Raw genomic sequence first — 13146 nt, 5'->3', positions numbered from 1 at the left:
GCAGGAATGTGGGTACCTGGGTGCCCTCCAGACAAGTGTCTGGGGTAGATGTATGAAGGGAAACGGGCGCCGATCCCGTCTCATGGCGCCTGCCCTGATAACGCGAGACGCATCACGCCACTCTAAAACAGCAGGACAATTTTCTCCGTCCTAATTGATGAACAGCTGTGCTTTAATAGACTGCACCGCATAGTTTCCCTGACCTCTCCTTAGGCCACCTCCAAAAGGAAGGTTCACCGGGGATCCGGGAGAAGCAAAGGGGGTGGGATGAAATTGTTGTTGCTAGATTAATAAGCATATAAAGGAATAACTCAACCAAATAGATTTTAGAGCCTTCTTTCCTTCCCTTTTTATTGGCCACTTCCTCCTAGTCACTGCTGTGAATTTGATAGTTTCCCCTTTGAGAGCCAAGTGGTAAATAAGAGGCTCTGTAAAGACACAGCCCTTCGAGGTGTCAACCCTGTTTACAAATATATCTTCATTCAGCCGTCCCCCTCAACCCTAAGATGTAGACCGGTCAAGGATTCTAAACTCCATCACACAGTGCGTGTTTTGTTGATTCCAGAGGTATTTGTTGCACGCCTGCTCTGCGTGGGAAACATGCTGGGGACACTGGGCAGAGGAAGACATCCACAGCTCCTGCCCTTGGGGGCTTAGAGTCCAGTGCCGGCCTTCACAAACCACGGCCCGTGGGCCATGTCCAGCCTGCCACCTACTTTTATAGGGCCCGCAGTCTGAGAATGGTTTTACATGCCTAAATGGTTGAAAAATTCGAAAGAAGAGCAAGACTCCATGACTCAGGAAAATGATCAGCAGTTCACATTACCGTGATGACAATAAAGTTTTATTGGCACACTGCCACACCCATTTGTTTAGGTGTCATCTACAGGGACTTTCACACCACCAGGGCAGGGTTGAAGAGTGAGGACAGAAGCCGTAATGGCTCGCAAAGCCTAAAATATTTACTCTCCAGCCCTTTACAGAAAAAGCTTGCCAGCACCTCGTCTGTGATTGAGAAAGGGGCGTAGAAGGTGGCCTGTGTTTGCTGAGGGTGGGGCATCTTATAGGCATGGGGTCCTTTAATTATCACCAGCAGGCGGCAAGGTTAGGGCTACTTTCTCCACTTTATGAAGGAGGGGACCAATGCACAGAAAAATCATCAACATGCCCAAATTTCTAGTAGCGTATTTGTTAATTTCACATCACAGTGTTTAAGTTATAGGCTATCAAGGAAAAGAAGGAACATCACCAAAGTATTCCATCCTTTTCTGGGGAAGAGGTTGGAGTGTTTCTGGTTGTACACAGCATGGTATATCGTGTTAGATGTAAGCATGACCTTGTGATTGTCTTTATTCAGAGATTACCTGTGGTTCAAGGGGATGCATATGGGGGCCATGTTGGTGAACTTGTGAAGATTAATTTTATGTGTCAGCTTGACTGGGCCACGGTATGCAGAGATTGGGTAAAACGCTAGTCTAGATGTTGCTGTGAGGGTGTTTTTCAGATGAGACTCACATTTAAATTAGGAGCCACTGAGTGAAGCAGATTACCCTCCATAATGGGGGTGGGCCTCATTCCATCAGTTGAAGGCCTCAAGAGAAAAAAGACTGACCTCTTTTTTCTCTTAAGGCCTTAAGAGCAAGAACGAGCAAGAAGGAATTCTGCCAGCAGACAGCCTTCAGACTTGAGGGGCAAACTTAATTCTTTCTTGGGTCTCCAGCCTCCTGGCCTGCCCTGCAGATTTTAAACTTGTCAGTGTCTACATATATCAGCCAATTCCTTTAAACAAATCCCTTCTTCCCTCACCTTTTCTCTACATTCATGTATATATGAATATATATACAGATTATAATAATATACATATATAATACATATATATATCCTATTTGTTCTGTTTGGAGGCAAGTCTATCAGCAGAGTCACAGCTAGAATAGGAGTTTCCTGCCTCCTGGTCCATTGCAATTCTGAGCCAAGACTAGTTCTTAACCAGGTCCGGCAACTTCTGAGTTCTACCATGTGTAAAACACGACTGTCGTAAAAGCAGCGCCACCATGGTGATGTCATGAGGGTTTCATGAGATGATACACACACAGCACTTAGAGTGGAGACTGGTGCACAGAGAATTCTCAATATATGTCAGCTCCATGGGCTTCCCTGGTGGTGCAGTGGTTGAGAGTCTGCCTGCCGATGCAGGGGACGTGGGTTCGTGCCCCGGTCCGAGAAGATCCCACTTGCCACAGAGCGGCTGGGCCCGTGAGCCACGGCCGCTGAGCCTGCGCTTCCGGAGCACACACACACACACACACAAATATATATATATATATATATATATATATATATATATATGTCAGCTACCATGGCCATTAGCATCATCAACTCTGGGGTCCCTTCTCTCCCAAGGTCCTGCCTAGGGCAAAGGCCAGGTCTCTGCATCTCCAGCCACAGCTGGGAGCTCTCTGCGCAGCATCTTACTTCATCAAGTCCCAGGATCCAAGGTGGCCATCCACTGTCTGTGTGTGTCTGAGCCTTAAACACGCACACCCTACCGACTGTCAGAAAACCCACTTTCTATGTGTAAAAGTGCAAGAAATAGTTAAATGTTTCCTATTGTTGTATCAGTGAGCCAGTTCAGAGCTTGCCGACTCAATTCAATCAAAATTAGTGACAAGAGAGCAATTTTCCCGTTCCGTTCAGCGTGGAGAGCTTTTTGTTTTGCTTTGTTTTTATTGGAGGTGATTCACTGCATCTTTCCTAAAGGTAAGCTGAGTAGCTCCGGCAGCTTCATTTCTCCTTTTGTCTAGATAAGTGTTATCCAGTAAAATGAACACAATAAGACTGTGTTTACCTTAATGCTGTTTAAAAATCACATCACAATAAGAGATCAATAGCTCTCTACAACAATTTACCAAAGACCAGCTGGGGAAGAGAAATTCAGATTGCATTGATTTTTTTTCATGAGTGTGTGTGTGTGTGTGTGTGTGTGTGTGTGAGACAATAATAGCCCATGAGCCGGAGCATGACAATATGGCACGTAAGCATTGAATCTAAAACACAAGGCAGAAGGGGCCAAGAGGAGGGTCACTGAACTCCTGTGGCTGTTACCCATTGCCCTGGGAATTGGGAGAAATTCCATAAAGACAGGAGAGAGACGTGGTTTTTTCACACACTTCCTATTTCTCCACAGGCCGTAGTCTTGGAGAATGCAGGTCTGGAAAGGCCTTTGGAGGTGACCCAGAGCTGATATCCATGTTTGTACAGGTAGGGAAGTGGGGACCACAGCCAGCCATGGGGCTCCTGGGTGGTGCGCGTGGAAAGAAGTGGGTCTCTGAAGGCAGAGGCTGCATCTCTCATCCTGGACCCTGGCGCACAATAGGTACTCGGAAGATGTCTGTTGAATTAACAAGGATGGGAGCAGAAAAAAGGGAAGAAAAGCACCTGAGACACCAAATATACCTCTGATCCCTGTTCGCACTTGACCTTGACTATGCTGCCTTGCCTCTCCCAACCACGTCAGTACCAGAGTCAGAAGAAATCAACAGAATCATCACATGTCCACTTTCTGGTCTGCACTAGGTGCCCAAGTAATGACAAAACAAAGCTGGGACTAGATCACGCTCTTTCCACCACAAATAGCGGAGTCTAAATTTCTCCGAAGGAAAGGTTTCCTCGGCCTTGACCTGCGAATGGAGCCCACGAGGTGCCACGGGACCACCCCACACTGTGGCTGCAGCTGGCAGAAATGGAGGTCAGGGCTGTGCGCTTGCCTTCCTGATAACCCTGCGTTCCTGCTCCAACCACTTTGAAATATGATTTAGAAAAAGAAGTCGAATTTTTTTAAAAAAGAGGGAGGGGGAAAGGGAAGAAATATAAGTGGAGAAATTATTGGAACTGGAGAGGAGTTTTAATGGCAACGTTGGCATCCTGCAATTTCACACATTAAAACATATTTTTAAAGAAACAACTACAGTGCTGATTGTGTAAGGGCAAAGCTTTCCACTCTTCAGACTATTAATAAGGGCTTCCCATAGAGAAGACAAATACATGCTTGATGCATTTTTAATCCTTTGCCAATACATTTGACTAAAGCTGTTTGCTGTTTCAATGACAGGATTTAACTTGCCCTTCTGTATCCAACGTTCCTGATTATTAATGACATTTAGGAAACACAAGCTCTAAAGTTACATTCTGGTTGAATTGCAGCCTCTCCTTTGCACCCTGCAGAAGGGAACCCGCACATCTGAATGGGGGGAAGCCCACTTGGGAAGGAGCCAGCATGCTGGTCCAAGGCAAAGGTGGCTTCCCCACCCTGTGCTGCCCCCCTCCTCCCACCCTCTCAGCCAGGAGCCAGTTCAAGATCAGTGCTGAGCAGCTGCATCAGCCTTTCCAGCTCCCTTCGTTGCTTTTCCACACATGGTAACCTTGGCCGTCATTTCCATGAGAACCGGGCAGTGCTGTTGGGAGATGAGACCTTGGCAATATGAAACCAAATTCACAGAAGATATTTGGATTTCTCAGGACCCCCTCCCATTCAAATGCCGATAATGAAATCTTCCAGAAAGAATTGGTGGCCAGGAACCTAAATAACTTTGAAACAAGGGATCAAAGGATCAAGAGAAAGCCCTTGGATCTTAAGAGAACACAAGCTGAGGAAAAATCCTTACCCAGACACAGCTGATTATTTTATGCTTTTTTAAAAATTATTTTAAGATAAATGAACGCTCAGGCTGAAATAAATTACATATGCTGGTGCCCTCCAGGCCACCTCCTAAATTCAGCTGGGTGATGGTATGTTAATAAGAGCATTACCCAAGTGAACACACTAGAACATGGTCAAAAACGGGTGCAGATGAAAATTATTGGCGGGGTTGTTGGCGGGGAGCGTGCCAGGGAGAACTTTGGTTTTGAAGTATTCCCGTTCTAGGGGGAATCAGGAGGCCTGGGAGTGGGCGGGGGGTTGGGGAGGAAGCAGACCGACACACAGGTGACAACCCAAGAGGAAGGGAAAGCATAAGATGGGTTTACAGACAGCATCTGAAAAGGACTCCCCTTTTCCATCCAGGAAGAGTCATCTGCACAAAAGCCTTTCAGCTTCCCCGTATTATATGCTCAGCTCTGACCCCCTATTGTAATGAAAAGCAGATTCCCCTATGAATCACAGAAAATCAATACTGCATTTTACTAAGTTTGCGTTAATTTTACACCTTTCAGCCTCCGGAGGGGAATTATTGCCTGCAAAGATGAGAAAGCCGCTTTTCCCCCATATTCCACAGTTGTCTGGGTTTCAGATAACTAGGTCTGAAAAACCCTATCACTGTTTAAAAAGGGAAAAAAACGACGATGAAAAAGAAGAAGAGGAGAAAAAGGGGTATTGAGGGGGGTTGCAGTTTGAGAGACTTTAATAGCTAATAATAGGAGAGAGCATAAAAGCACAGATCCAATTTAAGCGAAAGAGTCCCTATGTAAGCATTGCTTGTCAGTCTCGGGGTGTACTGTATAGGGGCCAGCTCCTGAGCATGGCAGCCCAGAAATATAAAGTCCAGATTTAATTCTGATACAGAGAAATACAATTTCAAAACCGGACGTCTTATCATTGGCATGTCCCACTGGAGAACTCATTTCCCTATAGCAAAAGGCTGTCAATGCCATTATGTTGTACAAGGAAGCAATTTACCACTACAGCTAAACAGGGCTACCAGGACTGTGGGAACTTGAGCATTTGAAGTTATCGCTCAGAAAAAAAATAGCATTTCAAATGTCAGTGAAATGGGAAGGAATAATTGAAAAGTATCAATCAGAGAAGCAAAAGGGTTTAGAAGGCTGAGACCACAGCCTGACTACTGGGCTTTGCTCTTTTTGCTTTCTTTCCTGCCCCTTCCCCTACATGCTCGCCTTACAGACCAACCCCTCCCGTTCTCTTCCCCCTAAACCTGCATCCTCCCCATGCAAGTTCAAATTCAACTCAGGAAAAGGAAGGCTCACCGCTTCATCCTTGTTCTATGTCAGAAGCAAAGGGTAACCTGAGACCCCAGGGGCTGAGGTTTCATGAGGCAAATGTGCTCCCCCACCAGAGTCCTGAGTTACCCTGGGTCTCACGATCTACAGAAAGTGTGACCTTGCAGGTCCTGGAAAATCACTCTTGTTCACAAAGCCCCAAAATGGTGGCCTGAGTCCAATTGCTCCTTATGGCGACTGAGAATATCTCAATAAAACTTGGGGTATAAAGACCACAGAATTGCGTTTCTACCTTGGACCCATCACTGATTAGCCCTGATTCACCCTGACAAGGTAATTCCCCTCTCTATCCCTCAATATCCTTGTCCATAAAATGAGGATAATGACATCCTCATTAATGTAAGGGATAAGACAGAAGATGCAGGGAGCAGCTAGCATCCTGCCTGGTGTGCGGGTAACTAGCATTAATGCCATCATGATTCCACTGCACAGAGAAGGGCACTCAGATTTCTTAGCATCTGTGGTCGGCTCACCTCTGGGAGCTCTCTGTTACCACTGCCTCATGACTCCCTTCTGTACTTCCAACACTCCAAGCCCATTCCTGGAACTGAGCAAGACCCCACGGAGCCTTCCCAGGACAGACGGCACCCCCATGTCCTCCACCTGCCTCTTGTCTGTAGAAAAACTCTAGTCAAAGAATAAATTAAATCAGAGAAATGAAACAATGCAGAAACAAAGGAAAACAGTCAAACAGGACAAAATAATTATAGTTTAGCCATTTAACAAAGTCGAGGACCTTTAGTTCCTCCTCAAGGACTACAGATCGTATTCTGAGCCATATCCTTTGAGCTGTCTTGTAGATACTGAAACCTCCACCAGGTGGAAGATGTTAACTACATGATGACCAGACTGTCGCCATGACATAAGCTGCCACAGTTCCAAGAACTGGCCTCAAGGAAATGAGAAAAAAACAATCCTGTAACTAAAGATTCACTGTACTGAAAATAATCAAGATGCCCCTGATCAGACCACTGCAGGACCAATTTCAAGATGACTGTTGGAGATGACTGTGCTGCTCTGTGTGTGGCAACCCCTAGTCCCTGCATCGTGCATCCCTGAAACTCCCCTTTAGAAACTCCTGCTGCCTGATTGGCAATGGGGAGTTGGTTCTTTGGGACATGAGTCCACCTTCTCCCCAGCATAGCTGGCTTCCTTAATAAAGCATCTTTCCTTTTACCCAACACGTCTCTCAGGATTGGATTCCTGAGTCACGGGCAGCCAAACCTGAGTTCAGTAACATTCCCACCGAGGACCTTTGCACTTGCTGTTTTCTCCTTCCGGAATGCTCTTCCCATTAGTCTTCACATAGCTGGCTCCTCATTTAGTTTTCAGCTCCCATGTACCTCACTAGAGACCTTCCCTGGCCAACTTCCTGGAGATTGCACAGCAGAGTGCTTTCGAATCACTGGGCTTTATTTTCTTGATGGCACTTATCTTCAGAATTACTGTCTATCTTCCCCACTAGAAAACAAGCCCCATGAGAACAGGATTCTTGCCTATCTTATCCTCTACAGAGTATTGTTCTCTTGGACCGAGTGCCTGGTACAAAGCAGGTATTATATAAATACCACCATTTGTTGAATGAATGGACAAGTGAACAGAAGACCATCCCGTTTGAATGGAATCTGAGCCTGCCTGACACAGAGCTTGGGGAGTGGTAGGCAGTCAGGAAAGGTTAGCTGGGCCTCCCTCTCTGAGTGGCTGGGCCTGGACAAGCACATCCCCGTAGACAGAGCAGCCAGGATGAGGAGCAGCAGGACCAGCCCATTCGCTGCAGCCCTTGGGTGCCAAGTTGCAGACGTCATGTGGAAACTCCACTTTGGCTAGGGTGATGGGTGCTCCCTTGATTTTCCCTATTCTCAGCACTTACAACCTGGTATCATAATGGGGTGACACAGGAATTTCCCCAGTGGCCTGTGAACTTGAGCTTAGGGACTTTGCCTCTTGTCTATAGATGCATCCACCAGGCTTGGTGGCCCACACATGCTAAGAATCATAACAAAGGAAGAGAGTCTGAGCGATTCCTGCAGCCAGGCCCTGCGCTAAACACTCTGAGCATCATATCATTTAAACCACACAACCCAACATGGGGTCCTTGCTGTTGTGTCTCCATTTCACAGGTGAGGAGATTAAGGCTTAGAGCAATTATGCTTTCACTGATCCATATGGGCCTGATATTTGCTAAAATAAAATAAAAGTTAACTATTCGTAACTACAGTCTTTCTGAAGTTCAAAAATACACATGGCTTTACATTTTAAGGTTTTTGAAATTCGGATGCATCTTTTCAACAATGTGAATATTTAACGTTGGAATGTTTCTCTATTCTGGAAAAGCTGTTGCTTTGTCTCATGGCGGCTGGCACTTTAGAAATGAGAAAACATGGTGACATTACACAGAGGGACGTGTGAATTCACTGACCCTAACCTCTGCTCCCAGCACTGGAGATGCTCTTGTTTTGGGGGAATTCCTGTAACAAGGAAAACTTTCAGGGATTCCCTCCAGGGAAGGGACTCTGGCAGGGTGGCAACTTTCCTCTCTCTTTCCCAGTACATGTATGTGTGTGTGTGTGTGTGTGTGTGTGTGTGTGTGTGTGTGTGTGCATGTGTGTATACACATACATATATATGTGAGAGATGAGAGATAGAGATATATATGAGAGATAGAGATTTATTTTAAGGATCTGACTCACATGATTGTGTGGACATAGCAAGAATCTGCAGGCTGGAAACTCAGGTAAGAGTTGATGTTACAGGGTCGAGTCTGAACTAGGCAGGGCAGGCCAGCGGACAAGAAACTCAAACAGGTTTTCTATGTTGCACTCTTAAGAATTTCTTCTTTTCCAGGAAAACAACTTATTTTTCTTTCCAAAGGAAGATTTTTTTATTTTAATTAATTTTTCTTCTGGTTATGCAATTTTCTTTGGTATTTTCATTGATTTTTAAGGCACTTTTTACAGAAGGATTAAGGTGTAATCATTTTTCCTTATTAAGGTAAAATTTACATATAGTAAAATGCACAGATCTTAAGTATGGAATTGATAAGTTTTGATAAATATACACACCCATGTAAACATCACCCTAATAAGGATATAGAATATTTCTATGACCATGCAACATTTCCAGGAAACTTTTTTTGCTCTGAAGGCCTTCAACTGATTGAGTGAGGTCTCTCCAAATTATGGAGAGTAAGTAATCTGCTTTACTCAGTCTACAGATGTAAATGTTCATCTCATTGAACAAATACCTTTACAGAAACATCTAGACTGGTTTTTGATCAAGCAACTGGGTCCCAGCTGAGCTGACACAGAAAATGAACCATCACACATAGTTAGGTTAAAGGATTCAACAGAAAGTACTCTGGAAATCTCCATCAGATATTAAGCCCTGGACCTCCAGGTCTGAAAACCCGCCATTCTTGTGGCATCCTGTGATGCTGTGTGAGGTACTGAAGCATCTGATTTGTGTTCTGCCCCCACCCACCGTTTTCTAGAACCTTGCCAAACACATGGAGTCTTGAAGGCATTGCCTCTCAGGTCTGGGTGACCGAGCTGGTCATTGACTATCATCTCTCCATCAAAGTCAGTTCTGTCCTCCAGTTACATCCAGCTCTGGGCTTATTCCTCCTATACCCAGAGACCCCCGTCATCTTCAGCTGCCCCATCTAACCTGCTGTCCACTCACAGGGCCCAGGAGAAAGGGAGCTGCAGGAACCATCTCCTACCTTTGAGAGTTAAGGTGCCGTCTTATTTTCAGATTCCCTCTTTCACTTTCCTATGTCTCTCCAGAAGCTCCTCAGCTGTTCTCATGACCCCTAGGTGGGTCCCTGGAATCTTCTAATGTCCCAGCAGCAGAGCCCGGGGTTGTCGCCTGGTTACATTTAAAGTAATTCTCACCAAGAGACGCTGCCAAATGGTCCACACAGAGGTACAAAGTGGTGAGTGTGGTGACATCTGTTCTGCTCAGTATCTGCCCTGTTTCTACTGGATTCTCTTACTTTGCTCAAAGGTCCCTAGGTCAATAGAAGAATTGTTCTAAGAAACAGGTCTTCCAAGCAGACCCCCCAGCTCCAAGTCTCTTGACCCGACAAAGTGAAGCATCATTCCTTCAAACAGTTAGGACAAACTGTTTCTTAAAGCCAAGGAGAGCACGTGGGTTCTTAGCACCATGATCAAAGAGAGGCACTGAATCTAATTCCCTTGGCTCACAGCCAATACCCATTCAGCCTGAGCTGAAGCATCATGTGGCCGCTGTTGTCAGAGGTGCAAGCCCAGTGGGAAGGGGATGGTATTCAAGGCCAAGGTCTTGGTTCTAGGTGGCCTTGGACATGCCATTGACCCATCTGCATCTCATTTCTTCAACGATAAAATGAAGAGAGTAGACTTAACCTCTTGCTACAAATCATACAGTTGTTGTAAGGATCAAAGGATGCCTGTAAAGGTAATGTATAGAGTGCCATACAAATGAAAACTAAAGGGATAACACAGTATCTTCATAGCTTCAGCAAAATAATAGTAGCAGACACTTAAATTACACTATGATGTGCCAGTTTCTGGTCTAAGAACTTCACACACATTGACTCACTTAATCCTCACAGGAGGCTTCTATTGGGGGTACCATTATCCCCATTTTAGAGGTAAACAGACTGAGGCCTCTGGACATTCTGGAACATTCCAAGGAACATAGCAAAAGTGAAGGTGAGACTAACACCCAGGCAGCCTGGCTCCAGGGTCTGTATTCTCAGCTCTCCCACTACCCTGCTTCCCCCACTACATTCCATCTTGCTTAGTGTCTTACACAGACTTGATACCTCACAAATGTTTGTCAATAAAAGAAATGCTCAACATAAAAAACATCCCAAGTCCTGAAAAGATATAAAGAATTGTAGCTTTTGCCAGTGCCTTGTCGTAATGGTTCTTAGTAAATATCTGTTGTGTGAATGAGTGAGCTACTCAGAGAGCATTTCCTCCATCTCTTTATTAGTGAAAACTGTGACATCTGAAATTTATTGCCATTGGAGTTTTTATGAAGAATTTTAGCAAGCCAGACTCTTCTTGATAACATGCAAATCACAGAGAATCAGCCTGCCCGGCCAACTGCTAGCTCTTTCTGATTCTACAGCAAGACCAACGAGTCTCTGTTTTTTTCATTACATTATTCCTACATAAGACAAAACAGAGTGCTAAAAACTCACCACTCTGGAGAACTAAGGGCCCGGCTTGTGTTTGGAAAATTGTTCTTGGACAATGCTTTAAATAGTCTACATCTTAATGTGTGTTAGTTGTGTGGCTTGTGAAATCTTCCTAAATCCCTCTACGCTAAAGTAATAAACTGAATTAACTTCATTTTTTAAAAAGAAAAGCTTTATAGGCTACTTTCTTCAAACAGAAATTCTGACCTCAGAATTAAACCCTCACCCTAGAACTCAAGCTGGTGACACTGATTCTAGCTGGACTTAAATGGGTGAGAAAGGAACTCAAATCAGCTCAACTTTGGATGAGATATGTCAGCCACTTTTGGATCCAAACAAGAAATGTTTGAACCTCTTCTAGAACAGCCCACGTTAAAGGCTGTCAGCTGTCTCCAGGGAAGAGCACTTCCGAGCTTTGGTGCTCATTCCATGGTTGACTACCTTCAACTGATAACATCTTGGTCCTAGTGGACCAAAACGTGCCTGTTTGCATCTTCCATCTTTGGCCCCCATAACCTACAACACAAGCTTAATCACCCTTCTGCTCCACAGCAGTTTAGGTCTTTGACACTAACGCTCTTGCCGCCTCCATCCCCCTTTCTTTATCACCTGCTCACACCGGCCTAGATATGCTTTGTCAACGTCCCTTTTAAGAAGTGTAGTGGGCTTCCCTGGTGGCGCAGTGGTTGAGAATCTACCTGTCAATGCAGGGGACACGGGTTCGAGCCCTGGTCTGGGAAGATCCCACATGCCACGGAGCAACTAAGCCCGTGACCCACAGCTACTGAGCCTGCGCTCTGGAGCCTGTGCTCTGCAGTGGGAGAGGCCGTGACAGTGAGAAGCCCACGCACCGCTATGAAGAGTGGCCCCAGCCCTCCACAACTGGAGAAAGCCCTCTCACAGAAAAGAAGACCCAACACAGCCAAAAATAAATTAATTAATTAATTTAAAAAAAAAAAAAAAAGTGTAGTGACCACCAGGAATCCCAGTGTGGGCCAATCCACAGAGTGGAGAATGAAACATCCCCCGCCCCTCCTCTTGTTCTGGCTGATATACTATTAAAGCCATTTTAGACACAACTAGTCCAACTAGAAATGGGAATCCCAAAGGTCAATTCAAAGATCTCCTTCCTATGCATGAATTGGTACCTGAAATGCCCAATAAAATATTTAATCTGAATTTGACTATAAAGATGTCGACCCTTACTATAAATGGAGAAAACCATATCTAGCCATGAATGGGTAGATTTGACTGAATTAGAAGAAGATGCTAATATGTCAATGTGTCCGGAGAATGGAGACACGGGAGTGCGGTTGAGCAGGGGTCAGCACACTTTTTGCAAAAAGTGGGTGTTTCAGGCTTTGCAGGCTGTAGCGTTGCCATCACAATCACTCCTCTGCTGTTGTAGCACAAAATCAGCCCCAGATATGACGCAAACAAAAAGGCATGGCTGTGTACCCTTACAACCTTTTATATGGGCACCAAAATTTGAATTCCATATAATTTTCTTGTGTCTTTCTGATTTTTTTTTACTATTTAAAAATGTAAAATCTAAACTTGCGGGCCATACGAAAACAGGTGGCAGGTCAGATTTACGCCAGGGGCTGTAATTTGAGGATCCCCTTGGCATCCCCACTGCATCTGCAAAGCCAATCTTGGAGAAGAGGGACATGAGCTGGGTTCTATCCCCAGTTCAATCTCCAACTCGCTGGAGGCCCAGAGCAAACCACTTCCGCCCAGGACCCTCCTTCCTCCATCAGTAAGTGAAGGGTTGCAACACCTTGGTCTCATATCACCTTCCCCCCTCAGAAGGCTCTCAGATCTAAGAAGGGAGAAATCACTGGTAATAGAACTTTATCATGAAAAACATTGACCTAGAGCTTCACGGCCTATTCCAAGGGAGGTCATAGTGGGGGAGGGATCACCCTGGAAACATTCTGACAGAA

The sequence above is a fragment of the Lipotes vexillifer genome, unplaced genomic scaffold (assembly GCF_000442215.2).
Source record: "Lipotes vexillifer unplaced genomic scaffold, Lipotes_vexillifer_v1.1 scaffold262, whole genome shotgun sequence".
NCBI classification, from domain to species: Eukaryota; Metazoa; Chordata; class Mammalia; order Artiodactyla; family Lipotidae; genus Lipotes; species Lipotes vexillifer.
The sequence above is the reverse complement of the archived record's forward strand: the minus strand, read 5'-3'. Positions refer to the sequence as shown.